General features: G+C 37.9%; 1 protein-coding gene across 7 annotated transcripts in view; it reads left to right on the top strand.

The window, feature by feature from the left end:
• Positions 1-23,977, top strand: part of PCDH15 (protocadherin related 15) — a 443,438-nt gene that overhangs the window by 45,717 nt on the left and 373,744 nt on the right. The window lies entirely within an intron of this gene.

The following is a 23,977-nucleotide window of genomic DNA, read 5'->3' as shown; positions in this document are numbered from 1 at the left end:
TATCTTTGTGTGTTGTTCTCTAAGGTCAAGTTTGGTGGTTTTTCTTCCCCAGAAATTGGACCTTAGGAATGATGGTGGTGACAGCAGCTTATCTTCAGCATGGTTTTGAACATATCTTAATGGCTGGACTTTAGGCTGGCATATCACTAATTTTTTAAGCAGGAGCTGCTTCTACAGATCCATGTACAAATCTGACACTGTTTGCCCCCTGCCCACCTTGTTTTATGTGTGGTGTTTGTGGTTTGTTTTTTTTTCTTTTCAGTGTTTGTTCTGTGAGAGCCAGTCTCAACTGCATTTGCATGCAACACTTCCTATAAATGGGGTATTAAAGGATTCCTGCTTTTGTTTGGGAGCTTGGTTGTTAAAACAGCTTCTCTGTAGAGAGGCAAATGTTTGGTGTTCATTGAGGAATATCCTAATGGTCTTTCAGTGTTATAAAGTGACTTACAAGTCATCTTTCTGCACCAAGACTTTTCCTGTCATTGCATTCCAGTGACATACAAGTCTGATACAGAGATTTAGTGCAACAGCTATTTGAAATTATTAGACATAGACATAATATGTTGTAGTTGTTTTTTCCTCTGCATTTTTCCTCTGCATTTCCATTGTTGTTAATGATCTCTCCTGGTGGGTAGGCAAAAGATGAATATGTCATCCCATCTCTGTGTCTGAAATCTAGGGTACTGTCTGTGCTACCTAAAGATTGGAGTAAACGGAGAAATGATTTATCAGGGAAAGGTTAGAGAGTTTAGTTAACGGAAGAGATTAAAGGGTGGAGGCAAGAGAAATGAGCTTGTGTTTAAATAGGGCTGAGTCATGGAGCAGACGAAAATGTAATAACTGACTCTTGACCTGAGTTAATGTCACATTCATATTATCTCAGCAAAGCTACAACTAGCAAAAAGTACTTGTGTTTTTTCCATAACTGGGTAGAGATTTTTAAGATATGATGTATTGTTCCTTTCCTAATTACCAACTGACACATCACCATAGCAGCAAGGACTATATAGCTGATATAACTAAACTATGAATGGTTCCACTCATGGCAAACAACTTAGGGAATTTGTTTCGTGGTTTGGGATTTCTTGGGTTTTATTTTTGTTTTCCTCCCTCTTCTCAGAGGCATAGTGTTCACAGAGATGTAATGTATGAGTCTAGTCCTGGTTCTGACCTATAGCTATGGTGCCCCATAGTTTGCATGGTGACTGGGATTTGCCTTTTCCCCCAGTGCTTAAGCAGTGATGGTGTCATGTTGACAGTTTCTCTGTTTCCTGAATGTTTGGGCTTTATAAAAAGGCTTTTCTGTTTCTCCACTGAAACATAGAAGGTAGAAAAACATTTTGTTCATTTTCTCTGGGAATTAGTCCCCCATTTTCCCCCCACTGTTAAGATTTGATGAAATCCAGAGCAAATTCAGCAGAGATCTAATTGCAGATATATAAATAATTTCTCTGTGAACAATAACTAAGTAGGCTAGTATACTCAGCTTGGAAGAGGAATGACAGAACAAGGGTGCGATGGAGGTGTATAATGAAAGGGAGCATGGGGAGATAGTTCCCATCTCTTCCAATGCAAGCACTGAAGCATCATTGCATGCAAGTAGTTGCTATGAGTTTTTCCTTCCTGTGCTTTCTTTTTTTTTTACTTAATTTTGGCTTCCTAATGATCTTCCCATTGATCTTTTTCTTTGGAGATAAAGCAGCTATGCCTGATCAGCCATAGGTTTGCCTACACTAATAGCCTTTTGTCTTCAGGAAAAAAATATCGATAGATACTTTATTTAATCAAAGGTGATTTTTTTTTTAATTATTTTTATGTTTACGTAGCCGGTATGAAAACTTGTTCTCTCATGAAGGTAGGAAAAAGAGTATTGCTACTTATCCTGTAGTAGCATTTGTAGTGGCGTGTGTTAGCTAATTTAAAAATTAAGTAATAGTTGTCTACCTTTGTTTCTTTACTGTGTTCTGTTTGACTGCTCTGCTTTTAGTATTTCCCTCCCAAGTGATTTGGCAGGAGGAAGAGAGAAGGGAAAAGTGCAGGGTGGATTTTGTTCTGATTTTATTTTCTGATAAATTAACATAGGCAAACTTATCTACTAATGCTGTTCAACTGTAAGATCATGGATTTAATTTAGGGAACTGCCTTTTTTAAGAAAAAAAACATGTCAGTGCATGAAGACCTCAAAACACCTGGGTTTACCCTCATATATTTTCAATGCAGATATGCAGTGAACTGCAAGGTTCTTCTTAATCATATGTTCAAAGTATTTACACTTGTATCAGAGCTTCTCTACTCTGATACTGAAAAAATAGTCAGGAAATCCAAAGGAAATTATTACATTTGTTTTGAAGTCTAGCAGGTTTTGTCAGATGTTGGTATCTTTCCTCCTTCTGCTCTTTTGTAGCAATACTTTGCTTCTAGGTTGTGAATACAGTGAAGAATTTTGTTCTTAAAAAAAATAATCCACAACACAACAACAAAAAAAACTTTCCCCAAACTACTGAATTACGTGTCGAGACCTCCTCTTGTTGCCACTGGCACATAACCAGTTTTACCAACATGGATCACTGTTCTCAAGAAGGTAGAGAATTGAAATGTGATACAAAATTGGACTGATTTTTATTTTTATTTTTTTTTAATTGAAAGTGCCATGCTACTTTTGCAGGTCACAAGTATAGAAGTAATCAATGCCTCAATTCCATGTCTCATCTAGAAATGTCAGTTCCCTGCTGTGGGTAATTGCCCCGCAGCAATGCATGGAGCTGTAGCTGAGCCAGAGCATCCTCATCAGTAAGTATTCCTCTGGCCGTCAGCCTGAGGGATCTTCAGGTTCCCAGATTCCTGAGAATGTTGCTGTAGGCCCATCACTTCCCAGGTGGATTTTTTTTTTGGTCAAGATCTTTGCCTTGTAAGACTGCAAATTAGCTTTCTAAGGCAGTTTGTTGTTTTTCTGCATTAGGTTGTATTTTAATACTAACAGAATGATAATGTTGTGACTATAAGTGAAACCTATTCTTTACTGTAGCTGAAATAGTTTGCTTTTTTCCATGGACCTTACCTGCTCCCTTCTCCAAAAATCAGTATTATCAGGTTGTATTTACATATTTCTCAGCTCCCTTAGTGGAAAGGTTATGTCTTGAAACCTTTGCTCAAGGAGGACTATCTGTAGCCTTCCAACTTAATTCCCTTGTACTTGAGGCCAGAATTGCTCATATCAGTGCATTGGCATATATCTGTTCTGTGTTTGCACAAAACTCATTTACGTTCTAGTGTCTCCATCTGTAATGCCTTTTTAAGATGTAGCCATTTTATACTGTGAACTAAACCAGGCATTATATTTCCAGCAATACAAAGCATTTTCCCATTGGCAAAATACTGTAAAAGTGTACTCCATAACAAAACATGATTTCACGCATTTTTGCAATAAGAAATATTGGACTGTTTAACTCTAGCATTTCTTGGTGTTGTGCTGAACAGTTGTTTTTCAGGTGTTTTTAATTCTGCAATTTAAGAAGTAATGCATGCTGAAATGCCCTTTGTGCTGTTGAATATTTTAGTTACGTTGTATATGCATTAGAAGAGTAAAAGTATAGGTAGTATCTATTGAGATCATGTCACTCTGAAAAGAATAAAGGAAAAAAATGAAAGATAACAGGGATTTCAATTTAAAACGGGAACTGTAAGTTTTCTTCAGTGCAGTCTACATTTTGTCATATACTGCATTAGCCTAGCTTTCTTGTCATGTATGATCTTACGAATCCTTTGCCTCTATTGTTTGTAATCCCTGAAACATTTCTAGTATTTCTGTAGTCCATACTAAGGGTACGCTGTATTAAGTAAGCTTTTTGTGTTGCCTTTTTCAGTGGAAGCAGGGAAAGGGTACTTATTAGGTGGTTTACCACTTTTACTTGAGCTTTTTTGAAATGTGTCCATGAAGCCCCTGTTGACTCAGTGTTGGTTCCGTACCTGCTGACAGGTAAGCTGGCAGAGGTTCGTGCAGCCTCTACTTCCTTGGCATAGTTGCTGAATCTTCCACTTGCTGCTTGCCACTTCCATTCACATATTGTATTAATGGTAATGAGAGACAGTTATGGCCAAGTATCAGGGTGAAACAGGGACAGTATCTTTTGCTGAATATTTGACAAGCGTAATACAGTGGTGGATGTGAATGCTGGGTGAAAGAGCATCTATAGACACTGAGATACAGTGTCTGTCTACATGGCCACACTGGTGGCTTTTATGAACCTTATGTCAAAGGAGCTATTTACAGAATAAATTACTTTTAATTACTTCAAAAATCCTATTTTCAGAAGGGCCATGGGCACTTAAAGGCACATGGTGAAATGGTGTGCTCTAAGAAGGTGCCAGACCTGAGTCTGTACCCGGTAGGTCAGACGCTGGAAGTCTAACATTATAACAACATAGAAACCTGTCATGTATGATTTGTTCTTCCCTTCCAGGTAGACGTTGTCTGGATTTTGGGTATGTAGTGCATCTGTGCTATGAGATGCCTGCTGTGTTCCAAAGAAACTTTATTTAAAAAAAAAAAAAACAAAACCACACAACAAACCAACAACAACAACAACAAAAAACAACACAAAAAACCCAAAACACTTTAAGAATGTGTATCTTCGGAGTTCATCACCAGTATGCACTGGGTGGTAAATGGCAATGCTCAGGAGTTTTCAATCAGGCTTGACCCCAGCTAACTGTTTCTTACAGTCTCTTCTGACCTTAGTGAACTTGCAAATAGGCAAGATAAAAATCTGTACTGATCTTTTATAAGATCATGTTTTGGGGTATGTTGAAATGAGGATTCAAACATAGGTGAATTCAACGATTCTTGGAAGTAAAGCCAACAATTTTGCTTTAATAAATGATTTTTTTAAAAAATGTAACAGGATTTTATATGTAGAATAAAATTTGTTGTACCCAGTTGATGCTAAAATATGTATTTTTCTTTGCCTCCTCAGAAGTAAGAATTCAGTTTGAATTGTTTTTCAGAGAGCCCACCTTTTTATTGTGTTTTACAGTTCAACTGTTAGTTATGGTTATGTTTATTAATAGTGAACTGAATTTAGTGTATAATATCAAAGTTACGGTCAGATTGGACATTCAATTAACTTCAAAGATTATACAAAATGTTCACGTGTAGTAAGAGTGGACTTGATGCCCTGGCACAAAACAAAATTACTCTGTTTGTGTCTTGGGATGCTCAGATTTGGATTTTACAGTTTTTAAACCAAATTATGCTGGTTAAGTAGAAGTGTAAGATTATTTTTAAGCAGCAGTCTTCCAATTGCACAAGCGATTGAAGAGATGAGCATGACGGTATTTATGTGAAGTTTTTTTGCATAATGAGAAGGGACTGAATTATTGGGGGAGAGATAGTAATGATCCAAATCATAAAGTCTATGCTAATGAGAATAATTTCATTAAATACTCCAGCAGATCAGTAAATCCTTCATCTGCCTTTTTCAGTACAGTTATATAGTTTATGTTCTTTTGGGAGGAATTCAACTCCTGTTTCTTGCCTCCTCCCTCCAGCTTGACATTTTGCTAAATCAATTTATTGCATGGTGGAGCCTGCAAACAATGCCTTCCAAAGCATTAAAGATCTGATCTATTTAGAGAAGACCTTTTCTGTTTATATCCTAAATATGCTGTCAACTGCTCATTTGATTGGAATGTAGCTTGTCCCCTTTAATCTCGTGCAAATTCACTCTGGTGACAAGCCCAGTTCCCTGAGCTTGTCTGGGCTGCTCATTCCTTTACCTTAAGAATTAATTTCTGTGTCCTGAGTGGCCTCATTTGGACCCATCTATCTGGTCAATATGGTGGCGAGTCTCCATAACTTTTGGTAATTGGATTGCAATCACAGGCCTTCTGTGTTAGCGGTCCTCGAAGAAGGAAAATGAACTTTAATAAAGACCCATTTCTATGAAATTCAGCTTAAGGAAACAGAAAGGGAGAAATTAATATTAATTAATTACAGTTGAAACAGTTGGGACCAGGATTTGAGCTTTTGGTAAAAAATGAGGAGGTAAGATGCAATGGGTTCAGCAAATAGTATTGAGGAACTTTTGTGCTTTTGAAGTCCTTCAGCTATATTAAGCAGGTTAATTCTTTGATTATTATTTTTTTTTACCCTGTAGATAATTCTTGTAGAATGGTGCTGGTAGTTACTTACTGAAGCCCAGTTCTGGATTTGAAGTGATTGAAAGCCTGGTTTCCCTATAAAGAACGCAAGATATTTACCCCAACATACAATGATTACTTTTTGAGCACTGATTCCTCCTTAAAGAATGTAGAAGTATAATTATTAATTTGAGTTAAAAAGAAAAGCATAGAGTGGGCATTAGGAAATTTCTCTACTGTTGGATCATTTTTTGTTCCTAATGAATTTGAAAGTTATGTATCTCATTAAACTTCCATTTTGAATCAAAGCTGGTAAAGTCTCATGAACAGAGTACTTCTGAAAACCTTCTATTGAAATTGTGGTTAATATGTTTTGCTAATGTTTTCCATACTGAACAGTCTGCTCTTCAGTAGATTTTGAGGAACATGGGGGGGAACCAGGACAAAAATATTTTTATTTTTAAATGTGTAACTTAAAAATTGGATCAATCAGAAATTATTTTTCTAAGCAATTATAATGACACTGAAAGTAGAGCACAGTTCCAAAGAGTAGCTGTGTTGCATACATGATTTTTCTATGGCTTTCCATTATAAGATTGAGTGGTTTGGAATGGGGATTACTCCAACAACACCTGTATATAAAGTGGAAGACCAGGATGTCTTGTGAGTAATAGTTCCCTTTGTATTCACATGTAGTAAAAATTGCAAAAATACATAGTCTTTCTGTTGGAGAAACACTTTTTCCCTGTGAGAGTTTATTTAAGAGAGATTTATGTTGAAGGGCACAAAACAGAAGCAACAGGATATTATTTCTAAAAGATCCTGCAAAAGGACTACAGCACAGAAAGCCAACATACATAACTTTTCAGTCCCCTGATGGGACATATGCTGATCCAGATTTTGCAATCTATCTGCATCAAGTGCTTTCAGATATATGTAGTATTTATAATTGCATATTGTTATACCTGAAAATATATATATTTGCATTTTTGCCTCTGCATTTGTTCTGAGAAAGGTATAAATGATGATTAAAGCATTGGGTAAATGGTGCATGCATAAAAGTTTCGAGGAGAAATTCAGCAGAACTTTGAAAACATTTGAAAACTGAGAGTATAGAAGTCTATAAATATGTCTCGAGATTAATTTCAATAAAAGGATAGTATCTTTTAGTCATGATTGAGAATGCCTGATCTAAAGTGATTTATAGCTACTTAAGTTAACTGAAGAGGTTGCTTGTTTTAGGATGTCTGCTTATTGGTTGGTATTTTGAAGAGCTGCTGCCTTCCAATCTGAGTTAAGTTTCCCCATACAAGTGGCCTGTGAGGAGGTTTAGCCAATGCTGGGTCTTCATGGCCTTTTTTCAGTGTTAAGTTCAAAGTATTATTGCTCTTATTCTTTCTTTTCCCCTCTGTCTTGCAGAGGCTGATGGGGAAAAAAAAAATACACAATCCTGGAATATGGTGGCATAGTTATTTAATAGCATTGATCCAATTGCATTATTGAAACTGTTTCTTTATAATAAAATCTGATCTCAGTATGTCTAAAACTAACGCCTTCAAGATGCAATTTATGAGGCCACTGACAATTTAAACTTAAAAAATGTGATAAGGCTATACAGCAGCATTCATGTCATTACTGTGATAATCTCTACTTTAGTTGTGCCACCTAAGTTCAACTGTGTCCTCAGGACAAGTTGCAGTGCTTCTGTCATGGATTGTATTTTGTATAGTTTCTCGAAGGTTTTTGTTGGTACTGCATCCATATAAATTTTGCTTTCATTTTGGTGCCTTGCCTCTAAGACAAAACTCCTTATTGTTGTAATGATATTTTGTCTTGAAGGAGATTTTTCCAATTTTCTCTCTTGGAGAGGAATACCTCAGATCACAGCGAACTCCAGGAAAAGTTCATGTCACTGCAACAATATATCTGTGTGTTCAGGGCAAAACACACAGCTTCATAATCAAATGAACCCTGGCACAAAAGCAAAATTCTCTGTGTTATGGGAAGGCAGTCTGGGTCTTTGGGGAACTGATAGGCTAATCTAGTGTAGCTACTTGCTAGCCAAAAAAAAGGCCTTCATAATTACTTCTATCTTTAAATTGTGTGTTGAGGGGAAGTGCTGGACTATGCTATAAATGGCAGTCTAGCAGCTGTTGTCTTGGAGTTGATCTTGAACTGATACATACATTGGAGAAAAAAAATAAACAGTTCTAACTTCAGAGGCATGCTATTAAAATATTGTGAGACCTGCTTTGGTAGATGTGGTTAGGCTCCTCTGCACTGGAGGCTAGAAGAGAATTTGTAGTGGTGATAGTCCTGGCCTCCAGGCACGCTCTGCTTCTGAGGCTGATAATGATGTTCCATCCGTCAGAAGTCTACCATGAAAAAGACCTGCTGCTCAGCACTGCTGGGGAATCCACTTTGGAAAACCTGCCATACAGTAGCAAAAATATGAAATTTACTTTGGAGAAGGAGTGCAGACAAAAATGTTGTCATCTTGCTCCAAAACCTGTTTTTGAAAGGAAGTTACAATGGTGATCTCAGGAGTTGGGGCCACCTACTACACGAAGTTAGAAATGCTGTCTGGGGAGCAGGTGTACATCAGTGTGTTAAGATGGTTTGTGCCTACAAGGCAGTGCAGCTACCTGGGACCTTCTGCCTCTGATTTCTCATTATTGTGTGATAACGGAATTGTGCAAGTTCAGGGGCTTCAGTGCAGCTTTCTGCATTTTCCCATTTCTAGCATTTTAAGATTTTGGATTCTGAGGACTGGTATCTGTTGTCAGCATGTCCTGCAAAATACATGTATATTTTACCACTGGGAAACTGTCTTAAGATTGAATTACACATTTCAAAAAAGAAAATAGTTTTGTTGCTCACAGTGTTGCCTTCACTTGTGGAAAACTAAGTGAAAATGTGGATTATTTATTTTTACTTGCTGTGCTGTATGTCATGGTAGTGGATTTTAGCTCCTCCTGTCTTAGACTGGAAACCCATTTCTCCTTCCATTTTACAGCATCATACTACAGTAAGAGATTCAAATATGAAAACTGTATTTTTTTGTTAAATGGAAACAGAAGAGATTGGTCAGATGATAGAATTGAATATTAGTTTTTAGAGCACCTTACTTTGAAAGACTGTGTGAAGGACAAAGAGATACCAGTCTCTATGGGATATGTTATCACTTGCAGTCATATTGCTAATTACAGACTGTCTGAATCGGCATACTGTTAAAAGTTGGATTTGAGTCCAAGTTTCCCAAAAAGCTGGTGGCTTTATGCTCAGGTATGGTAATTTTTCTCTTCTCTGTTGTGTGCTGAGGGCCAAAGTGATGCAAGTAAAGTGACAGTGAAGAAACTTCTTTACTCCAGGTTTGGAGTTCTTTAGCTTGGAACAAGTGTAGAGAAGTGTGAGGGAACTCTTCATTTACAGGTTTTATATGCTTTACTAAGTTTGTAACATACAGCTGGGGGAGGTGTGGGAGAAGTGAAAACATGTAAATTAGCAACTGAATTAAGCCATTCATCTGTTATGTTCAGCATGTATTCCTCTGTTATTGCATGTTCAATGCATAGAGAAAGTGAAAAGCTCCCCTGAACCGTGCCCCTTAGGGTGAGCTGTATAGTACTACATGGCTGTTCTCTCTTGGCTCCTGCAGGCAGTTTGTAAAAGCCTGGGAAGCATGGAATATCTTTGCCTTAACCTGCAGAGTTAAAAATGTTACTGTTTGCAAAGGTAACTCAACTGGGAGTAGTCAATTGCACTCTCTGTCTTAATGACTTCCTGAGAAAGCCCAAGTGTTTAGTTTGTATGAAAAAGATTTCTTGTATTTATTCTTGCTTTTATTTCTGTCCATATTATTGTAGTTTAGAAATATTACAGTGTCAAGTGAAAAAAAATGTTACTACACCAGTTTTGGTAACCAGTATGTCAGTTGATATCTGTAATGTCTCTTTCTTTTGATAAGTAATCCTTGGGCTGCTTTCTCAGAGGTGGGTGTTGTTTTTTGGGGCTTCTTGTTCTGTTTGAGAAAGAAGGGTTAGGTCTCTCAGTGTCTTGAAGAGAGTTGAGCCTGTCCTGCCTGAGACTTGTTCCTTCTCTGGTGTCTTTCTCTGAAATTATGGCAACAAAACCAGCATTTAATGCTCTAGGGTTCTTCTATTGTCCTTTATAATGTCATTATAATTTAGGTCCTATTTCTAGCTCTTCTAATGCTTCCAAGCATGTTGTTTACTTTAACTCAGTACACATTACGCTACAGCAGCTATCTATACTGTCTCCTCTGAGGGGAAAATAGCTAAAATGCTGACAAATTCAGAATCCTTATTTGCATACATGAATATCTTACTTGTCCCAATGTGCATTTTTATCCAAATGGAAATTCATTTCCCAAGCTATTGCTCAGGTACTAAATGCATTTACATCCTCATAATGCTGCTCACAATCCTCTGTGGTTGTTAATAACCACAGCTGAACCTCTGTGGAGTCGGCAGACTTTCACAGTTGGCACTTCTTTATTCCATACTACTTCACTGACTCCAGTACTGACATCTACATCTCCTTCATCCAACAGTAGTAAACCATGTGGGCCAGCTCATCTGGTCTGTTATCTCTTAGTTTTCTATTGTGTTTACAACTAAATTTGTCTGACTAAAATTTTGTTTCCTACAGTTCAGACTTTCACCTTGAACAGCTAATGTCATACACTATGGCAGCTTTCCATTCTAGAGTATCCCAGAACCATGTCTTAAGTTAATGCACTGTGATACAATACCATTTTGGGGGTGGTGGTGGTAAACAAACAAAAGAAACCACACTAAAAAAACCCCACCTGAGCATGAAAGTATTGCGCAGTCCCACAGGAATGCTGCCTTTCCCATCAAATATCTGCCTGCATTGAAAGGTATCTCTCTTCTGATACTAAAAGACGACTGTCCTGTAATTTTATCTTTAGAATGAATGTTCTTGCTGCTGGGGTCTTTTTTGTACGTTACTATCCTGGCAGCTTCAGGATAGTCTGCAAGGAGGAACAAGGCATCAGGAATAGCCATATCACTTCATTTGACACTATTTAGCCATAATTCCTGTACAGGTCATGTTGTTGATGCAAACTCTATGAATGCATCTTCCTTTTGCTTTAAAGTAATTGTCTCAGGACCATGTGCAAAATCCCACTCTCACCTGGATGAAAAATCATGACTCGCGAGTCCGTTACTGTCATCTGACTTCAGCAGTGAGTAGGACTCTGTGCTTTGCATATTACTGTTTCTGAGCTGTCTGTTGTTTGGAAATGTTTACATGTACTGGTTTCTTTCAGGAGTCACTGTTGTCAGATTTCTAGGTAGTAAAATTACTTCAGTGGTGTGATCAGAGCAGCTTCCAAGATGGATTGGCATTGCTTATTTTTCCTTGAATAAGGCAAGCCATTGCCTAGCTGTCTATCATGAATTTGTGTATGTATCTTCTTCCACCTGAGTGACTTGGGTACTAGTCTACTTGCATGTCCTTGTCTGCTTGTGAGGGTCAATATGTTTTTATATTGGGGCCACTGCTGCTGAACCTTGAGTCAAGTTATATTACTCCAGATAAAGGAGGTATCTTCACCTCTAGTTTCAAAAGTTTGAGTTGTTATCTCATGCCTGAATGTGTGATAATATCCTAGTAGATATGTATTGACTCATTCGTATGCTCTGTGGAGTTCAGTGAGTGTCAAAAGTTGTGTCGGCTGTTTCCAGACTCTATTAAGCTTTACCAGCTCAGCTTAATGACTTCTAAATGCCAGTTTTTATGGAATTCATAGAAATGTCAGCTCAGTAGCAATCAAAAATAGGAGCTAGGATGCTGGAAGTGAGTAGGAGAGGGACAGAACTTAATCAGGTGCCTCTTTACATATACAGGTTGTGTGCATCTTGAATGCTGTCTGCATCTCAGAATGCATTTACTTGTTTACCTTTGCCCATTCTCCTGTAGCTGGTCTCAGTCAGAGGCAAAATGGTGGTGCTAGATGACCTTAGGGGTGTGTGTAAGGATACTGTTCTTTTAATGACTGTGAAAGAGCAAGGTTGTTTTTTCCTTTAGGAGATGTTACAGGAAATTGTTTCAACAATCTTATTTACTTTGACATCTTTTGAAATCTGAGAATAACATAGCCCTGTTTTTAAGTATTACTCTGATGCATTATTGCTGTGCTGTTAAAACAGAAGCTGTTAAAGCTCTTTTTTGGTAGTATGTAGTGCTCTTGGATTTCTTTTAAGTATCTTATCTTTACTTGGATATTTTGATGGTTGGTGAAAGATAAATATTTGTAAACCCATTTTGGCTAAACTTTCCTGTCTTCTGGAAAGAATCACTAATACAGTACCTATGAATTAAGTATTTAAATGATTAAATGTCTTCTGTTCAAAAAACCTGCTTAACCTATTCCAAGGTATGTGCTGCATTTACACTGAAGTGGGGATAATTCTAAATCTTGAAGTGCATCACCACCCATGTGGCTGTGTTTTGTTCTGTCCACCTCAAGGTTTGCTTGTGGTGATGTGTTTTGTCTCTGTTGCACAACATTGTGGTGAGGTACAGTGCTCTTCAATGGATGACGTTGTGTTTCTTAAAGAAACGCAAGAATCTTTCCTTTTTTTCCCATTGAAGGCACACAGCAGTTTTGATAGGCACTCTTACTGCCAGGTGTCCCTGAATGAGTACCTTGTGTGTATGGAAAAGTCACAAAACACGGGCACATACCCCCCAGCTCTGCAATGTGTGAATCACTGACAAATGTAGTTGAATAAGGAAGCTGATAAATGCAAGATCAAGTCCTTTATTCATTAGTGCACAGAAGTACTTTTCAAATCCTTGAAGGCTAGAAGAGAAGGATTTTCTTGAAAGATGTGGAGACTAAGTGTCTCAGAATAGCCAAAGAAACCTGGGCATGTGAGAGAGCTGCCTGATCTTTGGTTTTAGGAAAGCAGGAATATGCAAAATCCAGGAAATCTAGAGTGTCAAATGCTGAGTGTTGGGCCTAGATGCAGTACTGAGGTGTACAAGTAGCTGGAGAAATAGAGATTCTGGAGATGGATATACATATTTGCCAGAGGGCTAAAAGGTGACTGGAATGATGAGAAGGTTTGGAAGGTGGTAGGGGTTAGATAGAGGTGGGCAGATGTGGAGAGGGAATGATTGCAGGTTCTGTGAAGACTTTTAAAAGGGAAAGAATAAATACGTGAAAACAGAGCAAGTATGTAACAGCCTCCTTTCCCTCATGGCCAGCAAGCTCAGAAAGCAAAGTGTAATCAAAACAAGTAATCACATCTAATTATGCATTTATTGTCTAGTAAAAAGTCATAAGAGGGATTTTTAAAGGTAAGAGCCCCCAAAATACTGGGAAGGAATATAATGGAGCAGGTAAGTGAAAGGGTATTTGAAGACTGGTAGACTTGATGTTAGATATGGAAAAGTTTGGAGAGTAGAGGGGCATATGAGAGAACATGGAGCAGAGCTGGAGGTTTGGAAGAGGCTGTATAGGAGTGGTGATGGAGAGCAAGTTCGATGTGAACTAGCACCTGACAGAGTGAAGGAGGTGGGGAAAGACAAGACAGGACTCCTTTGGTGTTGGATTGCTGTTAGATGGGAGCAGCAGGAGACCGAATGGCAGGCCTAGCAAGAATAGATAAAGTAATGCTACACAGGGCTTGAAAATGAGATGGGTGATTACCAGTTGGTATATGGTTAAAATAATGGAGCTATTGCATGTGACTTGATTAGCAGACTCTCAAATCCAGCTGTCCAGACTGACAAGGCATATCAACAAAACTGTGGTGATGTATGAGAGAGGCCTAGATGAAACAGGTAACTCAACATATGAGGTTGTTTAATGTGTTGAAGCCTCTTGTGTGCTTGGCTTATGGGTTAAATAATTTGTTGGTTTAAGAGCTGGTAAGTGGGTAGCAAAATATGGTAACTGATAGTGCATTGATTAACCCAGTAAACAAGGAACTGATGAACAAGAAACTTGCTGTTTACTGCACTTTTCTAGAAAAGAAACTTAAATTCTTTGTGAAATAGCTCAATTTATGATGAGCTATGCTGAGTAGTCTGGCATCTGGAGAGTTCAGAAAGGGATTCTTCTCTGTAGTCAGCTGTGGCTGTAGAGGAAAAGCTGTATTTGGAGTGTTACTGGTTTATTGGAGGTTAATAGTCAGGTAGGCACTGGTGGGAGAAGAGGTGTCAAGGGTTTACTGAGGAACAAGGAGAAGCAGGTACTGGGTATCCCAAGGGTGTGAAGGAAGGCAGGCTGAATAGAATCCTTCATTTATACAGTAATGGAATGTGCATTAGCTTATGGAGGGCTTTGTAATGCTATTATTCCACTGCTATGAGCAACTGCTTATGGATGTCTCTGATAGAAGAGTTTGTAGCTGAGTGACATCCTCAGCAATATGGAAGGTGATGGAGTTACTCCAACAAACAGCAGCAGTGGAGGACTTTGGTTTTACTTTCTGTGATTGCCAGTTAAACAAAGCTTCTAGTGTGAGGCAGCCTGTAGAGCTATGCTATCTCCACAGGGATCTGTCTAGGAACGTGATTGCTGGGAGCAACATTAGAAATGGGACTGCAGATAACTCTCAAGGACTCTTCTTGGTGGGTTTCTTTATCAAGATTTGTTATAAATAGTAATTACACATAGTTTACAACCCAACTGCTTTAAAGGGTTAAGTGGAAAATTTTTTTTTCTAGAGAAACAAATTACAAGAGAAGGCACCTTTAAACCTTCTAAACTTTCTTTATGTAGTCTGTGGAGTGCAGACATGCAACTCCAGTAGCTGTTTGGCTTAATCAACTTTAATTAAGCTGTCCTAACTCCAAAAGCTAGGACTATTTTTAAAACTTCTGGCTCAGTAATGTATAATAACACAATCTTCACCTTGATATGGAAGTAGCTGAATATAATGTCTGCTAAGTGTGTGTGTGCGCATGTGTGTATATTTATGTGTATGCATGTTAATTCTGAAATGCCGTTGTATTGAACTATTTTAAGAGCTAGTAAAACCCCCTGTAATTACTCCAGGGTGTATTTAATGCTGCGTTTGATGTGTGATGACTAACAGGCAAGTAGAAACACTCATTTTCTAGAAAGGTAGACTGTGCTTTGACAACTTTGATGTGTTTATTTTACAAAATTTAAATAAAAAATCTCTTAGAGATGAGAATCTGCAGCATATATATTCTACTTGAGACAACGTAATTTTCTTTGATAAAATAAATCCACCTAACAGAGTTTTGGACGTTTCCATTGCTATAATGGAAGTCAGTTTTTAAGCCTTGAGATGTTGAGACAGTTAGTGGTTTCCTACAAGGAGCACTCAGAGGGACTCTTGACAGAATAGTTTCTGGCCTGAGAGAGAGACTCATGGCTGTGGTGGTGTCTGTCTGGTCTAGCAGGAAGCAGGAATAGGAAAGTTAAGAATAGAGCTGGGTAGATTTGGATATTTTGACTTTAACATGAGTATTTAAAGGTAGGTTCATCTTCAAAGAACCATTAATCTTGGGAAAGATGAACAGATGTCTAGATGCAGAAATTCAGTCCTTCTAATGGTGCTCAATGAACCATTTTAACTGGCTCAACATCTTTTTAATGGTACTGCATAGTAAACTACTTGTTGTATGCTCCTAGCAAGGGCTTGGCATGTTGTGTGACAGTAGCTGCAGCTGGAGACTGCATGTCCTTTTTGGAGCTGGGCAGTGGTGTGTGTCCCCTGCCCCCCAGTTGGTGGTGGTGGTGGAGTGAGCTGGATGCCTTCCAGCCTCACTGCTTTTAGGTATTTTTGCTGTTTGCTGCCATTTTGACAGCACCTCTATCCTGGCCAAACCCCAGTTGCTTAACCTGAGAGCACTAACATTCATTTAGGTTCCCAGCAGCACAAGCTAAGAGTTGTGTGTCTGAGTGTGCTTTTTCTTCTTCATTGCATTTCATGTGTTTTGCTCCTATGGGAATCTTCTAGCTTGTTGAAAACTTGAGTGGGAGCCAGGAAGAACCTGAACTTTCAAACTATCTAAGATTTCAAAAATCAAACATTCTTTCCACTGTAGCAATACCAAGATCTTCCTTATTTTTTGCTTAAAGAAAACCTGATTTGCTCCTCTGTATTAAGTAAGTCCAATGAATGACCCTTGGAGAGGAACAGCTCTGGCAAGGAAGGAACTGAGAGATTTCTGGGATGTCATCCAATACTTGTCTTGCAGTAAAAGCAATGAAGCCGATCTTTTAATTTGTACTTTCATATCAAAATATATTTTCATTATTAACTAGCAAAATAGCCTGCACTTCAATGTATAATTTAAGCTTTATGTGCCTATTTTGTAGGGATGAAGATTATTGAAGAACTAACTTTGCTACCTCTGACTAATATAGATTGTATTTCTTCTAATATTGTTACATTAAGCAGTTAATGTTACTTTTTAAATTAAGTCTTCTGGCAGTGATATATGGGGGTTTAGGATATCTTTCCCTCCTTCTCTTTCTAGAGACACAATCTGCAAAGCAGGAGTTTCGCATGTACAGTGTGATGCAGCCCAAATTTACAAATGTTTTTTGATTAAGTATTCAAAGCCTTCTGTGAGAACAGTGTTTTATAGGTTAAGTCCATGCACAGGGGTTGGGAAACTGAATATCTATATAATACATTTATAAATTGGATTTGTAGACAGGTATGAATTGGGTACTTTATTTACCCGCTCATGATTAAGAGGTTGTAACACTGTTAATCCATCTAATAGCTGGATTACTTTTTAAAAATACAGAAAATAAATCAAGCATTCACAACTAGTGATGGAAATGGGAAATAATTCTTCTCCATCTCTATGTCAGTTGTTCTAGAAAAGCTTTTTTCTATTTTTGGGTAGTATAGTTGACATTTCTCTGTTCAAACCTACATATACTTAGCAATCTTCTGTCTTCTGTGGAAATTAGCAGTATGCTACATCAAGTGTTAATATAGTGCCTTTATAGTACATTCTGCTGGTAGGGGGTTTGGAAAAGTGCTCTCAGGATGTCACCTACTGTGAGTCAGGCTGTAAACGCATTGGCTACTATTGCTGTATAGAGATGGAAAATAATTTATTGATGGAGTATAGGAAAATACACGTTATTTTGGGGGTAAATAAACGTAGGAATTTTTGCATTGAAGTACAAACGACTCTTGTTAACTTTTAAATTATATCGTTCACATCTAGGTACAGTCTCAGCTGTATCTAAATGAAGTGCTGTCATTGAAGTTTTAAATTACTTTTGAGCTAATGCAGAGGCAAGTAATTTGCTGTTACTGCTGCTCTACTTTCTTTAGAAATACCTTTCTGTGGCAGTGCCTAAGCATCTTATACAAAAGTGGTCATTTCTGTATGAAAGGCACAGAAAATAATAGGTGTAAAGACTGGGTAGGGAAATACTTAAAAGTAGTAGCCCTTAGAATAATATGGGCAAGGAGGAATGTATGAATTATTTGAAAGTAGAAGCATGCTGAGGAATTTTAACTTGCAGATGAAAATATTTTCAGTTTTTCATATAAATTGCCGTCAGATTTTTCTTAAGTTCTCGGATATCTGCTTTCTAAAAATGCTCTCTCCAAGTAAGGCTAGAAAATCAAGACCCTGGTAAACAGAGAAGAGGAGAAAAGCCAGAAATGCAGCATCAATGCAATTCTGTTCTTTATGTTGGTTTATTTGGACTGGATCCATAAGAATGGATCCAGCAGCTGTGAAAAAGGAACGGAGTTGTGAGCATGTTTGATCTTGATCTTAAAAAACCTCCATATTCCAGAAGACTTTTATTCCAAGGAGGGGAGAGTAACAAAACCCATACCAGTTGTGCTGACTCTATAGCATGAAAGCCCTATAGCTAATATAGGGGTTGGGTAAACACAAGAGTCCATAGGCTGGAATATGCTCAAGCATTGTTAGTGAAATAAAAACTGTAGTAGTGTTCTGGTTGTATTTGCACAGTAGATTATTCGCAATGACCCCAGTTCAGCCAAATATTTGCTTATGCTTGAACTCTTCTTCAGGAAAGCATTTAAACAGATATTTGACTTAAGGTATTCACACTTGCTGTTGAATTAGAGCAAGAAACAGCTTGCATTGCTTTAATTCAAAGGTAAAGTCTTCCTTCACTGGTTCTTCTCTTGTTCTTAAGTAGGTGCTGTGAGATGGGCTCAGCAGTTGCCTGGGAACTGGGCACAGGAGTTTGTGGCCTGACTTTTAGCCTTGCAGGATGCCTCAAAATAGTGGTGGTTCCTGAGCTCATGAGATGAAATTTAGCATGTGTGTGTGTGCATGTGCACACATCCCCCACACTCCCACTCTGCCCCTCGCCTCGGGTTAAACCTAAAGGGAAGATGTTTTCCAGCACTGTAGCTTTCCAGCTGATATGCTCCAGGTGTGCTCCAGCAGCAATTCGGGCTTGGGACCCAGCTAATCAGAAGTACCCCACCCTGAGATAATTAGTGTGGATGTCAGGTCCCAGCACTGACTTCTACTGTACCTATGAGTCCCATCTGCTTGCTAGCGTAAGTGTCACAGTGCTGTGCTGCATTTGGTTTGCGTGGCACTGGAAACAGCTAAAACTGTAAATGGTAGGCATTCTGCTGTGCCTAACTGGAATAGGACATATGTTAAGGCAGATGTAGCTCCCCACCATATGAAGTGACATTAGTTAAGAATGGCGTTGAGACAAACCAGAGTTGTGGGGTGGTTTTTTTGTCTGTTCATGTGTTTCATTAACACTTCATAAGGCTTTTTTGTATGTTAACAGTTCAATGTAATTGTTTCAACAACAAAAATAAAACATTTCGGTGTATAGTTTAATGGAATGTAGCTTTTATTGAGCCAGGAACACTATCAGACTTCGAAGCAAATTAATCTCCTTTTTGGCTTCTGTAAGAGACTTCCCCCCCCCCCCCCCCCCCCCCCCCCCCCGTTTCTTTTGACACTTCTGATTTATTATGGCACCTGTTCTATAGAATAAGCATTTGCACTTCAGTCTGAACCCTATTTTTGTGTACACAATCTTTAAAAGACTTAATCTGATCAGTAGTTATACAGATGAACCTTATAATAAAACTGTCCGCTATAGTTTTTCCTGTGTTTAAACAATTGTTACATGTAACTTTAAAGATTTATCACAATCATAAAATACAAAGAGCAATACCACTAAGCAAAATGTGTAGCTTCTGATGCTTGAAGGAGTTCTGGATGGTTGTGTAAATTAATAGCCTAGATATAAATGTGTACTTAATTTTTTTTAAAATGCTGTCTTACTCATCCAACTATGGCAGTTTCATGGGAGCTTTTGTTTTTGATATATATATTAAATAGCAAATATTTGTTTACGTTTTGACTGAATTACTGTGTACTTAATTTCTTTTTAAATATGCTGTTTCTGCTTCTACAATGGATTTATGGGTTTGAAGCCCTGATAGAGTGCCTCAAAGTTGTTTTCAGATTTGCTGCTTAATGGTAAGAGAACACTTAAAGAAGTTGTTGCTCCATGACTATTTATGTGGTGTGGCACTACTGTATTCCACTTTTGGCTTGCTGCAAACACAGTCCAGAATTTGGTGATCTGTTTGTTTGGGTTTTTTTCTGATTCAAATTGAATTGTCAAGTGTTTACTGAAATGCTGGATTCTGCTGCAATTTAAACTCGATAGTTGTGAGTTGAGTTTATTAGAGACCAATGTGGACAATGTGTGCAAGGAGTTGGGTATTTGTACACTAGTTTTTCATTCAATGTTATCAACTCTGAAATGCTTAAATGATTTTAATTTTCTTTTTTTGCTCCTTTGCCTATCTTTCTCTGGGAGGTTAACTTTTATAAATCATCAGTTCCATTTAACAGGTGACATTAGCTTGTTAGCATGTATCCAATTTAAAAAAAAAATTCTTATAACTGTTTGTATTTCTACACAGCAAACAAGTCTGTATAGGCATTTTAAATCATTTTTTTACCCCAACTATGCATGGCTATTTATTTTGACTGAGTCCATGTTTCCCCCCTCAGCTTCAAGTAAATGCAATGTTTTAAGTACTGTAGTAACAACTGATCTTCAATAAGTATTTAAGGTTACTGTAATATAATTTGGCCTTAAATATATTCAAGGTGCTTGGATTTGATAGCTTCTATTTGATGTTTTGGGGGTTTTTTTATTCACTTTTATCTCCTGTTAGATTTTAAATGCCTCTTGTATAAATGTCTCGATAACTAGTCGGTGTTTTGGCTGATTCAGTAGCTGTATTGGTGAGAGGGTAGTAGGGGGAAATAAAAAAAGGCCAGAGGTGAGAAGAGGAGACATGATTGCTCCTCAGAGTGTGATTATGCCAGTTTGCCGCAGTTGAGCTGTAAAAATCTCCAGTGATCGCCTGCTGCTGCTGCCACTCCTCTGGAAAAAATCTGTGTGTATTTTTGTTTCTCAACTGTATAGTCAATTGGGGAATGCTCTGGAGAGAACATTATCAAAATTTTTTTCCTTTTTAAAATGCAGGCATGCCAGGAAGTGAAATTCCCTTAAATTTTAACTTTCTGGTTTTCATTTAATATTTTTTGTGCATCTAGAGTTCAATACTGTATTTCTTACATATTGTTTACTTTTGGGGACATTGGTAGTAACTTCTTTGTTGTGAGCTATTTCCCACTTAGCAAAATCTGTTGAACTTAAGAATATTCTTGTTTTCTACACTTCATACCAGTTTATTCTGGTACAAATTGGAGGAAAATGGGTGTGTCTCTGTGCAATTTTATTCTGCTGTATTACAGTTGTGAATAGATGCTTATTCTTAGAGCAGCAGTGTTGCTATACTTGTGGTTCACTTGACATTTCATCAAAGTAAAATATAAATCTGCCAAGATTCTGTCATAAAATCTCTCCAGAGCAGACTCAACTCATGGATGTCAGATGAGCTCTGAATAATTTCTAAAATAGAACATCGTGATTGGAGATCTGGATATTTTTTTCAAGGTTGTAAAATAGAGTATCAGAGGCCTCTGAAGTGCATGTGTGCATTTCTTTCTAGGTCTCATAAGTAATCTGCATATGGATGTGATTTTTCTTAGACTGACCTGAAGAAACTAAGAGAGTCTCCTGAACCACTTATTTCTGTTTTTCGAGGTGCAAAAGATTGGAAGAATGTGACAGCAAATGCCACCTGATGTAGTAACACTGGCTGCTTAAGCTGAAAAGTTGACGGAGTCCAGATCTTTTAAGATCACCTCTCAATGTGGGAGGAAAAAATGGTGAAATATTGGGAATTTCACATCCTCAAAAGTTCCCAGAAGAGTAATGATGATGTTGGATTAATTTGAATCCATTTGGGTAATGTGGAGACACTCAGCCTTTAAAAGTAGTCAACTAGAATATATTACAGTGGAAAATATTTCTGTTCTTTGAAGGTGCCATTGCAAAATCCAGAGTGACTTCTGATTTGACTAAGTGGAAAATCAGGGGACAGTTATCAAATGAGAATTTTGGTAAGTGAAAGAGAGGGAAAAGGCACTTTTGAGTAACATCAGCAAACTTCCTGAATGGGTTCCTCAGGGAAGGGATTTTTTTTTGTTGTTGTTGTTGCTCAAGAAAGAACTAGCTGCTCCTTTTCTCTACAGGTAACATACCTGATGAGCTTGCAGCTTACTTTTTCATAGCTATGTAGCAAGCTTTTAAATAGTTGTTAGGTTTTGTTTGTTAGTTGTTTTTTTAATTATGGATAGTGAGATTTTTGATAACAGTTCTGCTCTCCTTACATGTATAAGAGTGACAGACCCTTTAGGAACAGTCTGAAATTCTCATTTGAGCTGTCTCTGCTGGAGTTAGGGGCAGAAACTGTTGTAGAAGTGCCAGTGGAAGAGGAGGAGAGAGGAGGAAGGTGTGTGCTTTTGTATGGTTCATAGATAACTATTGCATGGCTTGAATTCATTAATTCCTGTAACCTTGAGGTGTTTTGTCAAGACTGACATTTCTCTAGGTGAAATGAAAATGAACAGTCCCATGAGATCTGTACTGCTGCTTCAATTAGACACAGGCTGCCTCCTTGTTTGAAGTATAATATTAAATTTCTTCCTGAAATTGCTGCCTGTTGCAGTTAGCTGCCTAAAGTGATCTACTACTGCTGAACAGGGTGGGAAGAGTCCTACTTGAATGAACATGGAGATTGGAAAGCCTCTCTCCATCTTTTAACCCTCAAATGCGAAGTGGAGCCCTGTGTGTCATGTAGGATTTTAAATGGTTTTTGCTGCTCCCCTTTATTTTTACAGCATTGTTTGGACTAGCAAATGTCAGTGTTGGAAATCCACTGGAAGGCATAAAGTCAACTGTGATCAATGTCTTTGCAAAGAAAAAAAGAGCTCTGCTTGCTGTGTAAGGGAGCCTCATTGATTCCACCCAGCCTGAAGAAGCAGGCTTAATATATACAGTGTCAGCCACCTAGGAACTTTAAATATTTAAGTAAATGTGGTACAATCAATCTGGCTTATTAAATTTCACTGCTTGCTTTCCTTATCCATTTGAAAAAACTCAAGTTTTTCCTCCAAAATCCATGATACATACTTGTGTTGGTTTGGTTGTTGGGTTTGGGTTTGGGGTTTTTTTTGGAACAGTTTATATTCTAGCACTGTTTCCTTGATATTAACCAAAATATTTTGTAAAATGATATGGTTTGGAATAAATTAAGATCTTGGAGAAATTCTTGGCTTGTCTGGTACTTAAACTATCACCTATTTCTGTTAGTAGCAGCCCTGCTTCTTTGTGGCTCAGATAACTCTTGAGAGTGATCTAACAGGATGTTTTATGCCCTAAGTAGATGTGGGGTTTTTTTTCTGTGTTGTGTGAATTAGATTCTGTCCATACATTTGTGCTTTCTATAAGCTTGGTTTGTGGAAGGAAGATGATAGCACATCTTCAATAATATCTTGCTGACAGAGGATCAGATGCTGTTAATGCTGAGGCTGTTAAGGGGGGGCTAATAGTCTGTTTGACTTAAAATGAAACACAGCAGTTCTGTAACCACAATAGAAAGTTATAAGCAGAAAATGGCAATGAAAATCAGAGTCAAGTGCTTTGCTTGGGAAAATAGACAGCGCTTAAACCATTTTTATACAATAACTTGTTTTTATACTGCTGTAAGTCTTTCTCCATTTCACGCTTCTGTTGCTAGGAAGTCCATTGCATTTGTCACAGTTTTTAAATGCAAAAGGAATGTTTTTAAGTAATTCAGTTCTGGGCTACCGAAATATGCTAATTCTCTTTATTGGAGCTGTAAAACTGTCTAGTGTTACTCTAAGTATACTCCCAGAGTTCAGACAGATCTGTCTTGGCCAGTTTGTTCTCCTGTTGGTTTTGTGGTATGGGTGGGTGTGGGTTTTTTGGTACATATGGGTTTTCTTTTTAGTTTTACCCCTTTTACTGGGCATGAACTAATTCATTTAATTCTCATTAAAAGAAGGCCATCTCTGGGGTTTGCTCATGTTTTTCCTGGGAGAGGTTCTGCTGTGGGATGTTTTTGAATACTGGGTCCCTCCTAACATCTGCAGTTGAATGCTAGTTTTAAAAGCAGAATATCTCTGATACGGTTACTTCTCCAAAGTGCTTTAAAGCATAAGGCTAAAGCAGGAAGGATAAAATGAATACTTAATTGTATGGAAACTAGGGAAATGAGGTCAAATTTAAGCAAGCAACTTGCATTTTCTTTACTTGGAGGCTTATGCAAACATGGTTATCGAGTTAATGAGTGCGTATGGATGTATTGATGCTAATGGGATTAACCTTCCTTGTTTTAACAGAAACAATGTTGTAGACTTGTAGACT

This window comes from Falco biarmicus, chromosome 9 (assembly GCF_023638135.1).
Source record: "Falco biarmicus isolate bFalBia1 chromosome 9, bFalBia1.pri, whole genome shotgun sequence".
In the NCBI taxonomy this organism is placed as follows: Eukaryota; Metazoa; Chordata; class Aves; order Falconiformes; family Falconidae; genus Falco; species Falco biarmicus.
The sequence above is the reverse complement of the archived record's forward strand: the minus strand, read 5'-3'. Positions and strand labels throughout refer to the sequence as shown.